The sequence below is a fragment of the Triticum urartu genome, chromosome 1A (assembly GCF_056163025.1).
Source record: "Triticum urartu cultivar PI428250 chromosome 1A, HENAU_Tu73, whole genome shotgun sequence".
NCBI lineage: Eukaryota > Viridiplantae > Streptophyta > Magnoliopsida > Poales > Poaceae > Triticum > Triticum urartu.
Genome location: NC_141873.1, coordinates 258,727,923 through 258,745,975, shown reverse-complemented (window position 1 = coordinate 258,745,975; position 18,053 = coordinate 258,727,923). Strand labels below are relative to the sequence as shown.

The window sequence follows — 18,053 nt, the reverse complement described above, 5'->3', positions numbered from 1 at the left end:
ATCTCGGTTGTTTTTCAAATAGTAGTCCGATGTGAATATACATCTTTTTGAGGCAATTTGTTGCTCTCAAGAAGATATTCTTTTCACTCTTTTTTATTTACCAACATAAAGTAACAAAGAAAAATGGTATGTTATTGTGGGCATTACAATGAACACCTAAAGAGCATCTAAATGTAAAGTGCACACAAGCAGCAGCCCATGATAGTGTCTAGCAGTAGTCCACTAGTAATAGTAGCAGCAACAACTTGTGCTTTGAGAACAAGAAGCCACGAAGTGGAGTGAGTCCTTGAGGCATGCGACTCATGCTCCTTTTTTGTTTTGCATTTTTTTCTGAAGCATATCTGAAACTGAAACAAACATATCAAAACCCACTTCTTTGCCCACACCGACACTATTGAACTTCAGAAAAAAAAGTATAGAACTAGAACTAGACAACGCAATTTAACTAACTGAATAATGGGGAGAGATAGCAATGTGAAGCACGTATGTTGTTTCCCTTGCTGGTGAAACCTTGGTCATTTGGTCAATGCTAAAGTAGATCTGGAAGAACACACACACAAATTATATGTGCACACATGTAGTAATACACGGACCTTCCTGGAAGTAATACATGAACTTCTGTATACAGACTTTTTTCTCACGTTCACATGCACATCGGTTTTCCAAAACAAAAGCTTAGGAGAAATACAATTGGGGAAAAACTTGGAAACATGCACACACACACATATAAGGGGTGGGGAAAACAACAAACTGCATGGAGATGGACGGACCAACCTGGGCAGACAAGTGTATATGTGGCCTGTTTTTTGTTTGGGCAGACAAAAAAGAATCAATTTATCCTCACAATTAGTAACTTGGTTCAGGAGATCTCCGCACACAAGTAGAAGCTGAACTAAAACCCACAAAAATGTTGAACTCTTGTTCCACATCTTGCCGTACCAGATCGCGTGGCTTTTTTTGTCGCTTCCTCCTTTGCTTCTGCACTGCCGAGATCCCCACCGGCACCTCCGGCCTCACCGGCATCTGCAAGACAAACAACTTGCTCGATATGAAACGGGTGCAGAGCAGATAAAAAGCAGTCACGTACATGACATGACATAGTGCTGTCTACACACATAGATGCAATCTAGCACACCGCTCCTTAATCATCCCAAACAAAACAGAAGCATGGTGTGGAAATTCGACAGGAAAATGCATATCTTTTTTGTTGCTTCATTTTTCATGTTGCATACTCCATAAATGGGCACTTCCTCCGTCCAAAAATATTTGTCCCTCAAATGGACGTATCTATCACAAGGGACAAGTTTGGGACAAACTTTTTTTGGACAGAGGGAGTATCTGATAATTGTAACGAGAGTGTAGTTCGAGGTGAGGAAGTTGTGAAGAGCAAAATTGCAGGCTGATGCTAAATTCTCACTGCTAACTACAATGCACCAGTAGTCATCATCCATCCCATTCCAACGACATCATATCATTCCTCTCACTCACACCTGATTTGTTCTTCCTACACGGCAAATCCAAGCTTGCTAGCAAGTGTACGAGCATCTTAATCAAAGAAACAAGTAGAAAGAACTTATTTCCCTGTTGCATATTCTGTAAACGGACCTCATGAACTGCAGCGCGCAGGAGCCTGCTGCGACACGAGGAGAGGCATGGTGGGGCTTGGCCAGCTGTTGTGTTCGGTTGAGGTCTGCGGCCGCGAGACAGCTTGCTGGGGGGCGGGACTCGGTGGCTGCGCGGAGATGGACGCCGGCGGCCGCGGTCGGGACGACTGAGTCCTGTGCGCCCCTTCTGGGGGTGGTGGCGTGGCCGTGGACGTGAGTCCAGGGAGTAAGGAGGCAGGAGGGGTCTACGGCTATGCTCGACGCCGCTCCGGTGTTGCACCACCCACCCGACCCGGGGAGGAGGGAGGAGGTTGTTTCCGGCGGGGGACACCAAGTAGCGCGTTGTGGCCTCAGGAGGCGGCAGCAGCGCGTCAGATCCAGGGCCCTGCGGTGGCGCTCGGGATCCAGGGCCTGGTGACAGCATGCCGGGGTAGATAGTGGCGGCGGCGCGTGGGGGCTGGTCAAGCCCCGGCCATGGGGAGGCTCGCTGGCCAGGGGGAGGCATGCGGCGGCGGGGTTGGCGGCGGCTGGGAATCGGGGAGAGCGGGGAGAGGTGGGAACGTGGAGTTTCGGGGGTAGGTTTTTCTTTTGTTTGCGCTTTTGTTTCGCTGCGGCTCTGAAAGTTCACGAACGTCCTCGCGCGCCCTATATATGGCCGGCTGTGATCCAAATAACTATTCTAATCTCAGGATTAAAATAGTGTTGTCCTATATATATATTTAAGTTTTCAGTCCTCTATAACATTCACTTATTGTTAATTTTTTAAGTTGTTTTTTCTGCTAAGTGAATGTGATCAGACCTTTCCCCCTCTATGCTATACTCAACTCAGTCTGTTCACAAATTCTTCATGTGCGTTTTATTTGAAACTCGTTCAAAATCTTCATCGTGTCTTTGTCAGCTGAAGAATTTGCGAACGAAATTTTAAAATCTTCTTATCTGAATTTTCGGCTTTTGCCGCTCAAACCGTTCCACATTGCACGATATGATTATTCTATTCACCCACTATCTCACACGATCTCCACCTCGCTGTTTGTGGGTGACACATGTCGCTAGGATGAGAAGGGTCAGGGGCACGTTCATCCATTTTCTTCGGGCGAGCTGTTTTTCACCTCAGCTATAAATACCTCTCATCCTCCTCAGACCGCATTTACCTTGCTTGACCTCACTCCCCTCGCTCGAGCTCTCTGACCTAGCTTCACCGCTACTTCCATCGTCGCCGGTGAGGAAAAGCTTCACTGCGTCGACCTCGTCGGCGTCGTACTCATGCCGACCGCGAAAATCTTCACTCCGCCGCCGCCATAGCTGTCTTTCGCCGCCAAGTTAGGGCGTGGATGATCTGAACGGACGAGCTTTCCATTTACAACTCCCAGTTCGTCATGTTCTTAGTCAAGGGTAAATAAAATCTATTTTTACTGCCCTTGTTGATTCTGATGATTTTCACAAAATCTTCAAAAGGTGTTTATTCTTCAACTTCCACACTCTTAAACACCTCACATGCATCTGTTCTTGATCTATTTCTCTAAGCAATTTTTCTTCAATATTCCTCTATTGTGTGGATTTTCAATCTATACAACTCTGGAACCTTTGTCAAAGACCGCTTAGTGAAATTCCTCAAGACACTCCCGGTCAAATTCCTCGAACTTGGTTCTTTTGAAAAACTTCTAAGAACGCATGTGACCTCTCCAAATTCTTCGCACCTATACTCTGTTCACAGGTACACATGTCCGCTGCTGAATCACTAGGTTCTCATCAACTTAACTTATTTGCAGCGTTCCTTGAAGACAAATTGCATACCTCTTCAGAGAATTCTATTGTTCAAAATCCTCAGCTAAAGAAAATGGCTGATGGCAAGAGACCTGAGAAGGGAGGCAAGAGACCAGAAGTGAATACTGCCTTTGAGATTCCAGATGACATCTATGAGGAATATTGCACTCTTGATGAAGCCAAACATGGCAAGGAGAACAAGAATCATCGCAAGGTGCCCATACAAAGGATCGAAAGGAGATGGGCATGGGAATGGAGGGAGTACAGATATGTAACTCCAAAATACATGAAAAAATTCGCTTTACACCCTCCTTGCCCAAGACCTCCGTTGGCACCTGGCCAAATTGCTACTCCAAGTAGCCTCAAGCGTGGTGAGGACTATCCAGATGAATGGGCCAAACAACAAGCCAAGTTAGCCAAAATGGCCAAGGAAGCAGTGAGGAAATTCAATGAAGACTCAGCTACTGCCGCTGCTGAGGCCTCTGCTAGCAAGCCTAAGAAGGCTATGCCCAAGAAGCATGCGCACAAGCCCAGTTCCTTAGCAATGCCCGCACGGCCAAGCTCATCAAAGCCCTCACGACATATTCCTCGAGCAGTTCCAGTTCCCAATGTTGCAAAACCTTCAGCTGCTGCTGCAAAATCCTCGGCACCTGCGCATCTTGCCTCGTGCCAAAGGACAAATGGTATCTCAATTTCTTCAGGAGCATCTACAAGTTCTTCAGCTCCTCCTCAGTTCTCAATAGGCCCAACTCTGCTGAAGAAAAAGGCCATGGACGTGGCACAAGGCCAAGTCCTCACAAGAAGCAGGTTGCCTTCCAAGTGCCGTCGAGTGAAGACGAAGCTAATGATGAGGAATTAGCTGAAATCATTAAAGACAAACAGAACAGGGCCGCTAGAGCCAAAGGCAGTAATGTGCCATTGATGCTGGATCCCAAGTTGATCCTAGACTTCATCGACCTATGGCATAAGGACCCCAACACTCCTTTGCCTGAGCTGAACCTCACTCTTGGCCAAAGTCATGTGTTGATGGCCTTCATTGATGAGGAAAAATGGAAATTTGAACAGGGGAGGAGGGTGAAGAAAGCTAAGTACAAGAAAGAGCGCTTTCTGAAGCAAAATGTTTTGAAGCTATCACTTGATGACCTTGTAGCTCTAGAATCAGAAATCAAGGGTCTCAGTGATGAATTTGACCGATATTATGCTGATAGGCTGGGTGCCAAAGTCAGATTCGTCAAGCTGACCAAGGGATTCACCTCAAATGTTGCAGCCCCAATGCAACTTGGAATTCCTCAGGCTGAAGCATCTGATCAGCCTACTGAAGAACATGCCGGCACCGCTGATGAAAATCAGGCTGCTGAAGAAAATGAGAGCACGAGGGCTGATGAAGAAATTCCAGCCGCTGAAGAAACTGTCAGGGCAACCTCTAGTGTTGCGCCTGAAGAACTAGCCAGGCCAGTTGAAGCATCTACTACTGTGCCTGAAGAAACTAAACAAGCCGGAATAGTTGTGCCTAAAGAAATTGCACCAATTTCCTCTGCTCCTCCTGCATAGACAAGCATCAACCTTCCTTCTGCATCAGAAGCGAAGAAAACCAAGGCTGCGGAGCAAGCAGCTGTGAAGAAAAGGAAAGCATCTGCTTCCTCAGAGTCTTCAGCTCAGAAGAAAGTGAAGAATTTGACAAGCTCCTATGAAAATCCCATAGATGTTGTTCCCATATGAAGCATGCCATCAAAGGAGATTATTCCCTTTGGTGATGAATATGTGATTCCAAGTGAATCTGATGAAGAAGATCCTTCTGCTGCTACGTCAGAGCAGATTGATGAAGAAATTGAAAGGGACAATATCACTTCAACTCCACTGGTATCATCGCCCATGCCTCAGTTCATAGCTGAAGAGGCAGGCATTGAAGAAATAGATGATGAAGATGAATATGTGGACAATGGGTGTACAACACTGATTCTTAATGATGACTACTAGGAAAGTCATCACCCCAATTCACCACTGTTCGCCCCTCTGCAACAGATTCCTCAGTCCCCTGTCCAGACTGAAGAAATTCATACGGGTTCTGAAGGACATCAAGCTTCACTTCTGTCTATTCCTGAAGAAGTTCCAGCCACTAGCGCTGATGAAAATGTTGCTGAAGAAATGGAGGCCAAGGCTGCTAAAGAAATTGCCACTGAAATTCCTCAGCCTGTGGCTCCAGAGACTGTGATCCAAGAGGCTATGAAGACATCAACTGCAAATCTTCAGCCCAAGCCACAGAATCCTCACTCCAAGAAGCAGAAGTTCAAGGCCGATGATTTCTTTGCTAAGCACATTTTCTTCACTAACTACAATCCATATGGCTCTCCTCGTCTTCAACGCAAGCGTTTTTGGACTGCTAACCAGATGAACTTTTATTCCTCGTTGCTGTTTGATAAGGACAAGATCTTTGACCATGAGCAAATTCCTCATGTTGATATGGAGTCGCTGCCATGCTTCTCCCAGTCCTCAGTGTTCTTCATGACGCTGGGCTGCTCAACTTTTGCACCGACATCTGCGACTAGAATGAAGAACTCATTCTTCAGTTCTATGCCACGTTGGACATCATCGGCAACGTTGAAGATGTGAATTCATGGGTATTAGACTGGATGATAGAAAATACTCACTACAAAGCTCCGGCCTCTGAATTGCTTCACACTGTCCCAGTCAGTCCACCCACTGAAGGTGCAAGACGCATCTATGATGAACCTGAGCTCTCCAATCATCTGATGCAAGTGTTGATGAAGACTTTGAAGCCAGGCCAAGCTCCAAGAACCAAATTCCTCGTTAAGGAACTGTTCTATGTGCCAAGGACTATCTACTGGATATTGACCAAAACCCTCAGTCCAATCAAGGGCCACAACTCTGATGATGAAGAAGTTGTTGGCATCATGAAGAATATGCTTTTCAACATCATACATGGTATTCCTATCAACTACGATGATTTCTTCATGAGGACTTTGGCTAATGTCACTCTTTCACCATTTGAATTGAAGCCTTATGCTCCCTGATCATGAGATTCATCAGATCAAGGTCTTCAATTCATTATAAGGCTGATTGTCAACACCATCTCAGCTATTTGCCCCCAATTGAAGTCCTCAAACGGACTATTTCGTTAGCTGATGAGAAGGGCAAGGCTGCTATTATCGATGAATGCACTCGATGCTTCAAAGCAATATCCTCAAGCCACTAATCCAAGAGTGATGACTGACCATGAGCTTCTCCTCATTCTTCATCAGAAAGTGGGTCGCAATCACAAGTGTGTCAAGTGTCAGTTTGGTTCATTTCTTCAGAACATGACAATCATGCAAAACACTATGAAGAAGAACCACTACTACTTGCATGAAGTTTTTGACCGCACTTGGGCTGTACTATCTCACCTCTATGGTGATGAAGATCTCAAGCAGATGGGCTTCAAGCAGGACTTTGACTGGTCTCAGCCGCCTTCGAAGAAATTCAAGAAGGTCAAAGTTCCTAACTTGGTGGCCAGCTCATATTCTTCATCGCGCGAGACAAATGAACATGAAGATTTAAATGACACTGCGACAGGCCCTACATCAACAGACGACCCCAACAACGCTGGCGCTCCTCCATCGACTTCATGGTGATATTTTTTAGGGGCGCTAGTCCTCGTTTTTCGTCCCTTTTGGTCATTCGATGACAAAGGAGGAGAAATTTGAGTTAGTCTTCAAGTGGGTCTACATTATATAGGCGTTTTTTGGTAAGTTACAACTCTCATTCTTTTGAAGTATTTGTTGGGTCGAGTTGTAAACTTGAGTCTGATGGTGGTCTGATACTTTTTCTCTGTTTTTCTGCATGCTACTTCCTCACATAAGTTAATGCACACATGTCGAAGTACATCAGATACCATATTTCATCATGCATTTCAAATTCTTCATTTCATATGTTAAATGCGTGTATGAATTACAAGATATAGGGGCAGATCTCCATGATTCCACTCTACAATGTGCAATTGCTATTCAAGGCAAATTCCTTACATATGCACATCTTCAGGGGGAGTTCTTCTATATCTTACAATCAAATTCCTTAATATCAGTATTTACACTTCATATGTTTATCCCCGTTGAAAACTTAACCTATATTTTCATCAATCACCAAAAAGGGGGAGATTGTAAGTGCATCTAGTGCCCCTTAGTGATTTTGGTATATTGGAGACTTATAGGTTAAGGTACTAATGCATTTGTGAGTGTACACATGTCTATAAGTCTATGAGGAGATTGATATTGATAGTGAAAGTCGACCCCTAAAAATGAATGTCTTCAACTGAAGACTTTGGCTTTCTGAAGACTTTGAAAGTGAAGAAATTGGTGTGATCCTGAAGACTTGATATTCATGCGAGGATTATGAAGCGTGAAGACTTTTGTTTTCGTAGTTTCATTTTTATCTTTCTTGAGTCATAGGAAACACCATACTGTTAAAGGGGGTCGAGGTAAAACTAAGGAAAAGTTACCAAGTGATGCTCATCTCAAAATCCTACACCTATCCAATCCTTTCGAGCGAAGCCATTGGAAATCTCATACAATTCAGTCAATTTCTTCAGTGACAGAGACGAAGTTCTTCTGGTCTCTACGGAATTTTTTCTGACTGAGGAGTTAGGAATTCGCTAGCGCGGATTTCCTAGAAGTGAGGAACATGATAGCCCTGAGGAATTTGACAGTCAAATCTCCGACCGTTGTTGTGCTATGCGCCAGCTGTCCCAAACTACCTACCCACCTAACGGTCATATCATTGAAGGGCATTTATGTCTTATCATGTCGGGCTGCTCCCTAGGCTATAAATAGCCGCCCCCTACAACCACTAGCTGGTTGGCTGCTCCGCGTGAAACTGACATGTGTCATTGAGAGCATCCCATCCTCCGAGGACTTTGAGCGAAAATCATCAAGTGAGGAAAACCCAAACACCTACAAACCCAAAGTGATTGAGCATCACTGAAGAGATTGTTCCTGTGTGGAACCAACGCTTGTTACCTTTGAGGACTGTGCATCCTCCAGACGGTTAGGCATCATGGTTTAGAGCATCCAAGAGAAAATTGTGGATCGCCGAGTGATCGAGTCTGTGAAGGTTTGGAAGTCACCTGAAGACTTACCACGAGTGAATGGCAAGGTCTGTGTGACCTTAGCTCAAGGAGAATACAGTGAGGACTGTGTGTCCTTAGGTTTAAATACCTAACCGCTCCAACCAGACGTACGACTGTCATAGCAGTTGGAACTGGTCTACCAAATCACTGTCTTCACCAAGCTACTGGTTCTATTTACTCAACCCTTTCATTTCCTCATTTCTGTGTAGAAGTACTTGATCATTAATGTTTCAATTTCCTCAATCCTAATCACTACAAAAAATACACTTCCGTGATGATACGTGTTTGTCACAATAGGTCACGTTTTCTGTCATGCATGTACATCCATGGCGTTTTTATGACAGAATCAAGATAGTCATACCTGTGCTGTCGTAGAAGTGTTCCATGACATTACCAAATTATCATCACGGAAGTGTCCACTTCCATGAAGAAAAATCGCACATCATAGAAGTGCTTTGGTGAAGGGTGACCGACACGTGGCATCCACTGTAACAGGTCACCGTTAAGCTATCGGGTCCGGTTTTTGATCCAATAACCCGTTAACAGCCCGGACGAATGGGGATTTTCCACGTGTAAAATTCTCATTGGCCAAAGGAAACATGTGTTGGCTCACCGTTGGGACAGATGTCATCCACTCATTGGACAAGAGGCGCCTATGATACGTCGACACGTGGTACGACCCAACAGAGGCCCATTCCGGTGAAAAGGCCGGCCCGTTTGACTTGGTCAAAAGGTAACGGGCCGGCCCACGGAAAGCCTGTTAACGGCCTATTCGTATATAGCCCATTTACGGCCCACTAACTCCCGGACCATTACGTCCTATCGGAATTAAGCCCAGTAGCTTCATCTGGGCCGTCCAATATGATTCTAGCCCATTGTAACTTCCAGCCCATGTATGGCCCATGATGTCTTTTGGCCCATATGAGGCCGTTTGTAACTCTCGGCCCATTAAAGGACCGAGATGAAACTGGCCCATAATGAACAGTGTATCGCTTTATACCCATTAACAGCCCATTATTCCGTCGACCGTTTCCAGCCCGTGTTAACTTTCGCCTTCTAAGGGCCCATTTATTCTTGGGCCCATTTCTAGAATTTGGTTAGTTACGGTCAGTTACTGGCATGTTCCCTTTGTGGGCCAAATTCAGCCTGTGGTTACATTCGGCCCATTTGTGGCTCGTTAACCCGTTGGGATTTTTTCATAGCGTTATCAAACACGGCGTATTAACGACCCGTTATGGTCCACGAATAGTACGACCCATATTTGGCCAAATGATTATACGCCCGTAGAAGGCCCATGGATCCTATGGCCCGTAGAAAACCAATGGATCCTACGGCCTGTAGAAGGCCCATGGATCATATGGCCTGTAGAAATTCCATGGATCCTACGGCCCGTAGAAGGCCCATGGATCCTACGGCCCACAGGAGGCTCATGGTTACAACAGTCCGTGTGTTGCCATGATTATTGTGGCCTAGTTACCAAAAATAACTTATTGTGGCCACTAGAAAAATGCGAAAAAAAGAACTGCAATGACTATAAGCAAACAACTAAACAAGACAATAAGGAAATAAATAAGCAAGCAACTAACACTAGCCTATTACAGCTATTACACATATTACATCCACTGGGTATCAAAGTTCACCACCAGTGCAAATATAGGGAACAAAGCAGCATATTACATACACTGGCTGTCAAAATTGGCCACCAGTGCAAATAAATACGGTAGCAAAACAAGTCCATAACTGAAACAACTTCAGAAGAGCTCAAGAAACGTTATCCTGGGTATCCACCATGCTGGCAATAAGCTTAGCAAGCTTATTAGCTTTGTCCTGTTTGGCGCTAAAATCCTCCAATGCTTGCTGTTGCACCAGAAAGTATGCATCTGAATACTCCAGGGACTTCAGCAGTCCTTCCTCTTCTTGTCGCAGCATAGCTGATCGATTTCTTTCAGCTTGTAGTTGAGACTCAAGAAACCGAACTGATTCAGACAGTGAGTTTGAATAGCTTGTGCAAGCGGTAGTGGCCAGTAACTCGAACAGTAAACCAAGATAGGACTTTGGGGTTGTCTCACTGTCTTCAAGATAGTCTTCCTTAGCTATTTTACTAGCTTTGTTGGAGACCAACAAGGATGTCTCACGATCCTGAACCTTATCTGCATTACTTCCTTTACCATTGCATAGTAAGGCACTCTTCCCCAATATTCTGTCAGCATTCTAAGAGAAGAAACACGCAGACACATAATAGGTTTAGCATGTACTAGTATATGAAACTCATTTCGGTGAACCAGTTCATTAGTAATGTGGACAAGATTAAACTACCAAGTCTTCTATTGCCAAGTAGTACATTATAAAAGCATCAAACAAACATATATCTATGTCCTATGGTCACTACATTGTCTTGCCAAATCAAAATAGAGACACGGTTCAAATCATATTAGTTCAAGAGAAAGCCACACTGAAAGAATACAAAGCGTGGGAAACTACACGACACAATAAGATTTCAGATGGGTACCACGGGTCTACATGTACAACAACACTATTGGCCCTGTTATGATGCTAGTAATGTGCATGATATGAGAAGTCAACTGTATACACAATTGAAATTGAAATCAACAGAGCTATTTATAAGAGCAAACCTGTTAAAGAAACATACGTAAACATACCTGTTGTGCCATTGGAGTTTCCACTGGATCGTTTAATTTAAAAATAAGTTTGTATGGGTAAATACAGTGATACAAGAGCAAAGCCGTATGCATGATAGCAATGGAATCTTAAATGAGAATAGTTATTCTTCAAGTTTAAGCACTTGTTCTACATGAACAGAGTACAGTAAGACGCAAACATATAGTACTTAAGATAAAATGAGCTCATAGACCTTACCACATTCTTGGTTCGGGACCAGTACAGAACAAGGCGTTCCCAGTCATCGTCTAGTAAATATGTCTTAGGAGAACGTAAGGGAATTTGATGAGTTTCTTTGCTAGTGAAGTACGTTTTCTTCAGGTAATTCTGATACTGCCACCAAGCATTCTTGAAGATAGCAGAGGTATTAGCACAGGTTACCTCATCCTGAGTTTCCAAATCGGTCCTTCTCTATAGAGAAAATTGGGAAAATTTGTTGTATTATAACCATCATGGAGGTAAAATGTATGGGACAAAGCAAAGTAATTGCCATGAATTACATTACTTACACATAACTCCTGGACAAAAACCTGCATCTGGCATTTTCCTTCATCTTCAGTATAATATATCCATGATGGGAAGATACACACATAGGATTTAACAACGTCAAATGCGATAGATGCTAAACTATGAATGGTTGGTTGTGCTTCCTCCACAGGAATAGGTGTACTAACTGGTGGAGTTGGGGTTCGCCGTGGTAGTACTGGCGCTTTGGGCACTGGAGCTGCCTTACTAACTGCTCTTGTTTGGGAGCTCTGTGGTGGAGATGCTGCTGTGTCAATAGGAACTGGGTTACTATCTGCCGGGGTTGGTTAGATTTGGTGAAGCTGGTTCTCTATCCATCATAGTAGGGGTAAAATCTGCGAGAGTCTGGGTTATGTGTGATAGGGCTGGTTCTCATGCATGTACAACCGGGGTGCTATCTCCACCAAGAGGTAGCATTGTTTTATTTGAAGACTGTGTTTTTACTCCGCTAGATACTGCCATCACCCGCTCCAATTCAAATGGCTGATAAACAGGAAACATAGTTGAATGTACAGACATTGTATGAGAGACAGATGCAATAGATAGTGTGGAAAAAAGAGGGCAATAAATAGTTGACATGTACTCCCTCCATCCGAAAATACTTGTCATCAAAGTGGAGAAAAGGAGATGTATTTAGACGTATTTTAGTTCTAGATACACCCTTTTTTGTCCATTTTGATGACAAGTATTTTCAGACAGAGGGAGTATATTGTTTAACTAAAACGGATAGCATGACATAATTTTACATATATGATGTCTATCTAAACTGGATAGCATAGCATAACATAATTCAAAGATATGATGACTAACTAAACATGATCGCATGACATAATTCACATACATGTTATCTAAGTAATCAGGATCGCATGATCTAATTCACATATGTGATTTATATGCTAAGTAGAGGGCATTCGCATATATGCTGTCTAAACAAAGAACATGGTGTTGAATATTGTGTATATGATGTCTAAACTATGCAATGCAAGACACCATATGCATGATATGAGCAGTAGAACCATGCCAAGTTAGAGCATACACCTCGGTGGGGGAATAGGACTGGTCATCTGTCTCTAAATCCATCTATGAGGAGCTATTGGGACCCAGCAAGAGATCTGCTTCGACAGGTAGCACTGTCTGCTTTGAAGGCCTTGTTTTCACTCCAGATTTTTCCATCACCCACTCAAATGGCTGATTCACAGGAAGTGTAGTTTAATGTACAAACATTGTCGACAAATGGACATGTAATGAAGAAAAGGATGGGAAAGATATCATTCAAATATATGATGCCTGGTTAAACAGGATGGCATTGCACATTTCACATATATTATGGCTGGCTAAAAGACATGAGACCGCATAATTCCCATATATGATATTGAAACTAAACAGGTGGCATTACAGAACAAGTCTAAACTAAGTAGATGACATATATGATGTCGAAAGTAGGCACTGCAAGGCAACATATGCATGATATGACTAACATCATCATGCCAAGTTAGAGAAAACACCTTGGGGGGTAAATAGGAGTGGTCAGCTGCGTCTGAATCTGCCTCAGAATAGATATCTTCATCTAGATTACAATCTGGAGAGGCCGGGGGAGGGTTTGCCATTGAACCCACAATGGAGCGATGTCTGCATGATATTGTATTGCCGTGCAAAACTCTTCTCTTTTTCTCTACATGTTCAACATGACTGTGTACAATATCTGACATGCATAAAAAACATAGTGAGATTATGTAAGGAGAGCATGTAGAAATCTATAGTAATTGTAACAACCAGTGGATGGATCCAAAAATAATGATAGCAGGCTGATGATTGCTTTAATTTAATATAAAAAATAGATGATGATTGTTGTACTATTTATTTCCCCCCCAAGATGAACAACATAGGCATACCCTAGGTGAACCAGATATTAGACAGAGATACTATTCATTGTTGCCTCGATATGTGCCCCACAACTAATTTAGAACTCAAGTTTGAACATCAATTTGGACCTGACTTGGAGTCTAAGAGGTGAACAAGACAATAAAGTAGCAGGTAATATTAAGCCATGCATAACATAAGCAGAAATAAAAGAGTGCGATCTCTCTTGTGGACTCGTGTACTCCTCAGGTTCATCTGCGGAGTCGGTGATGGTGATGTCGTTGTGGTGGGTGCCAGCGGCAGGGAAGGAGATCTCAGGCGGCGAAAGACGGTCAGGAGTCGTGATGTCTGGTTTGGTGGATGCTTCTGTCGATGGAGCAGCTCAGGTGAGGTAGAGAACATCGCGGCAGGAGCAGGACAAACCACACAAAGTTTTCTTCGACACCTACCTATAACTCAAGTAATTCTGTAAGGGCTCATTTGGCTTGCATGACTCTAAAAACGCAGGGATAGGAGGAAAAACACCAGAATATGATATGAATGCACATGGGAAACAGAGCATTTGCCAACACATGATTTTTGTCAACTTGGGTGTTTGGTTCACAGGAATTGGAGGAGCAGAGGAATGCAAAGAAACATGGCCAAAATAAAGTGAAACCATATGAAAGCGTGTACAGTTAGAATGTTATTCTTCCACTAATGCACTTGGTCTTGTTTTCATGCATAGGAATTTGAAAACTAGGTCCAGGTGGATGTTTTTCTCCATTCCTTTCAACAAAATGCATGAATAATTGAATAGTAGAGTGCCATAGGAAAATTTCCTATTACTATGTTTTTCCGTTGAACCAAAATAGCCCTAATGGATCGACATGGATGTAGAGTAATAAGTGATGCGACAAGTGTACAACCTCTTTTCCATAGCCGTATCGACCTCAGCATCATTGGGTTGGTCGTGAAGAAGTTGATGCAGAGGTGGCCGCTGGAGGTGTGGAGGAAGATCTGAGGAATCTGTAGACGGCGTCTAGGGCACTGCACTGTTGTGATGGATCGTTCCGTCGTTCGAGCAGCCTGGTGAGCCGTGAGACGTCGAGGCTGAAGCAGCACAAGACAGACATCGTTAATCTCAAGTGGGATTCTAATAGCATCTCCTATAGATGATGTAAAATACATTACCAAAAAGTGATAGATGTAAAATTTACATCACCAAAAACCACCTAACTACAACAGATGAGGTAAAAACTGTTGACTCCGAACTTTTCTGTCGAAACTGAAATTTACTATGGAATCTGAATATTACTATCGAAATTGAACACACTGGTAGCAGAGAGGCACTTCACATGTAGTTTAGGGAGGGCCTGCAGTTCATCTTCAACCTGCACCCCCTGAGCCGCTAGCCACCACCGGCCTCACCGCCGCCCCCCCGCGCCGCCTCGCCGCCCCAAAACAACTCCCCACCAACAGTCTGCCGCCGCCTCGCCGCCCCGTAACAACTCCCCATCGTCGGTCCAAAGCCGTCTCGCCGCCCTGAAACAACTCCCCACCGCCGGTCCGCCGCCGCCTCGCCGCCCCGAAACAACTCCCCACCGCCAATCCGCCGCCGCTCTGGCCAGCCCTCTAGCCCCCCCCCATGCCAAGCTTTTTCTCCAGCGATCCCCACGCCACCGCCCCACCACCACGCCCTCACCGCCGGCGACCACCTCCCCCACCCTAAACCCTAAGATAGATAGTGGGGTGCCTCTCCTGCGAGACCCCCTCCGCGCTGTGGGTGGTTCTTCCTTAACTCCGGCGAGCCCCCCACCCCCTAAAAATCGACTGACCCAAAAGTCGATTCCGTCGACTGAAGTGTAGATAAATCGGAGCAGAGCGGCAGCACGAGCGAGGGGGAGAGCAGCAGCAGTGCGAGCGAGCGAGAGCCAGAGCAGCAGCAGCAGATCCGGCTGGTATGGACGCCGCCGCCGAAGGGGCCTCGCACTGGGAAGAGCCGTCGTGGAGATGTCGCCGGAGGCGCCGGCTTCAAGTTAGCCGCGCCATGGGGGTGCGGGATGGAGCATCGTCGGCGCCGGGAGGTCGAGTTAAGGAGAAGGTGCAATGCGATGAGTGTACAACCTCTTTGGTTGCGTCGAGTAGGCCTCGGCTTCGTCTGAGGAGTCGGTGAGGATGCCGCGGTTCCAGTGGAGCAGGTTAAGGCGGTGCTGTGGGATGGAGCAGTCGCGATAGATGAGGAGATCGTCGGAGCAGCTCCTTGGAGGTGGAGGACGGAGTGGCTGAACCGGCAGGACAATGAGATGGACGATGGATCCTCATCCGGGGAGGTGGATGAGGGACGTCGAGCTGTTGCGGTGGACGTCGTCGTCGGGGAAGAGGCTCCGGCTGGGCAGCGGTGAGTTGGCAGACGGAGGAGGGAGGGGTTTTGCGGCTGGAGCGGAGAGGTTATGGCGGCCTGGGATTTCAAATGGCGAAAAGGAGGCGATGGGAGGGGGAACCATGACTTAGGGACGCGCTTGTCCAAAATGTAGGGTGTGTTACAAAAGTACCCTGACCGATTTGAATTAGCGGCCCTTTTGGCTCAGGGTTAGAAGGGGGATTTCGCGTGTCGGGATTTGGCAGCTGGAGGGAGTTTTCGTGCGCGTTGTAATTTCGGGATAGCAAGGCGCGGGTTGTGAAGGCACCAGTTTTGGGAGCACGATATCTGAATTTTCGGGATATAACAATGCAGGGGTTGAATTTCAGGGACAAGCCTAATGTGTAATATTGTACTACTTGTATGTACGAAATCCATTCACACTTCCCTCAATGAAAAAAATAAAACTATTCACACCACACAAAGAGAGAGTCTTGTCCCGTCTTACTATACAAATGCTATTCAAAGCTATGAATCCATTTTATGTCCAATTATATTTTTTTGCTGGCTATATAATGGATGTAACCTACTCATACCAACATTTTAGTGCATTCCAAATGTCTATACTACCGCTGCAATTCGAACTAAATTTGAATTCGTTTCTCTATTTCAATAAGAATCTACAATCATGATTGTTGCCAACTTCAACCATCATTCGGGTATTACCTTAACAACACACCACATGATTACTACAAAGATAGATATGAACTATGTGTACTATATGAACTCGAATTCTATTTTTTGAATACACTTGATGTTGATTCCAAATAATAGTACATTTGATGTACTAACTATATATTCATAATCTAAACCATGTTCCATACGTACACCGTGTTTATCACAGAAAGTATAGTGCCCCCCTACATTATGACAAGTATTTAGCCCTGAGCTGCAAAAGCCACACATTATCCCAAATTATAATCAATGTTCTATATATTATATGTAGTACTAGAAAGATGCCCATGCACTCCACGGAACATCAAGATGATCGAGGGGAGGCCTTATTTGCAAATATGGAGAGGGGTGTGGGTATCTTTTTTCAAAATTGCCATAGTTTCCTTCCTATCCGTCAGATATAAATCGAACGCCTATATTGCAGGATGGCAGGCACACCATCATCAACAACTCTGTTTTTTGTAAGAGTAGAAATAAAATATATTATATGTAGTATAACATGTTCATAACCACACCATGTGTATCGCCGTTATATATATTCATGCATGCATCAGTTTAAAACACTATGGTAAATTCTTCAAATATCTGAATTCACTTTTTATAATGAATTATGATCTCCATTCGCCTTTTACTCCCACACAATCCTCTTATCTTTGTAGTTAGCGCTAACTTTCTCTCATGCATGCACACGCCCGCATCCCTCTCACCCTCCCTCAGCATTCTCTAGATCCATCGCGCAAATTCGTATTTTCACTTTAGCTCGTTCACCCATGGTGTGTATAGGCCCCCCCCCAGCTCCTTCTTTATGGCACACATCGATCGATATGCCTCTCTAGCCAGGTGTGCCTACCACAAACACAAGCTCCCCTCTTCCCTTCTCACCGTCCATGCCTCACTCCCACCCCTCTTTTCATCGATCGCATACTCGCACACTCCTTCCCCCTCGATATAGTATGCCTCTCGCACCACCTCCTAGATGCATCCCTCTCTATATCCTTCTCCTTGGTCCTTATTTGCTTCTAACATATATGTGCATGTATACCGATCGATGTCCCTACATATACCTAGGTCGACTTTAACTATTTCCCCCCACCCATTGATCGATGTACCTCACAAGTTATGTCTCTCCTTTCTCCGACAAAGGACGATTAATCTTCCTATGTAGTTACGTCTGCTTACCACAGCCATATCGTCCCCCCTCATCATTCGTGCATGCCTCCTGACCCGTCTCTCACACACACGTGCACAGACAGGCAGCCATCCCCTCTCTTAATGATATTGTAGGCGTGCCCTCCGTTTGTCTAGCAAGCCTCTCCCACCATTTGTTAGAAGCAACTCCACCACCACCCCCTCCAACACTCTAGATTTGCCTCTCTCCCAACCTTATTCCTCTCCTACACTTATGCATGCATGCCGATCGATCTCT

The 18,053-nt window shown here is 44.8% G+C and overlaps 1 non-coding gene across 1 annotated transcript; it reads right to left on the bottom strand.

Annotated features, from left to right (window-relative positions):
* Window positions 1-598: 598 nt before the first annotated feature.
* On the bottom strand, window positions 599-2,216 carry LOC125555531 (uncharacterized). The gene is made up of 2 exons (XR_015600730.1): window positions 1,606-2,216; window positions 599-1,023 (listed from the first exon to the last, which is right to left on the bottom strand). It is a non-coding gene; the product is annotated as an uncharacterized LOC125555531 (transcript).
* Between the last annotated feature and the right edge of the window lie 15,837 nt (window positions 2,217-18,053).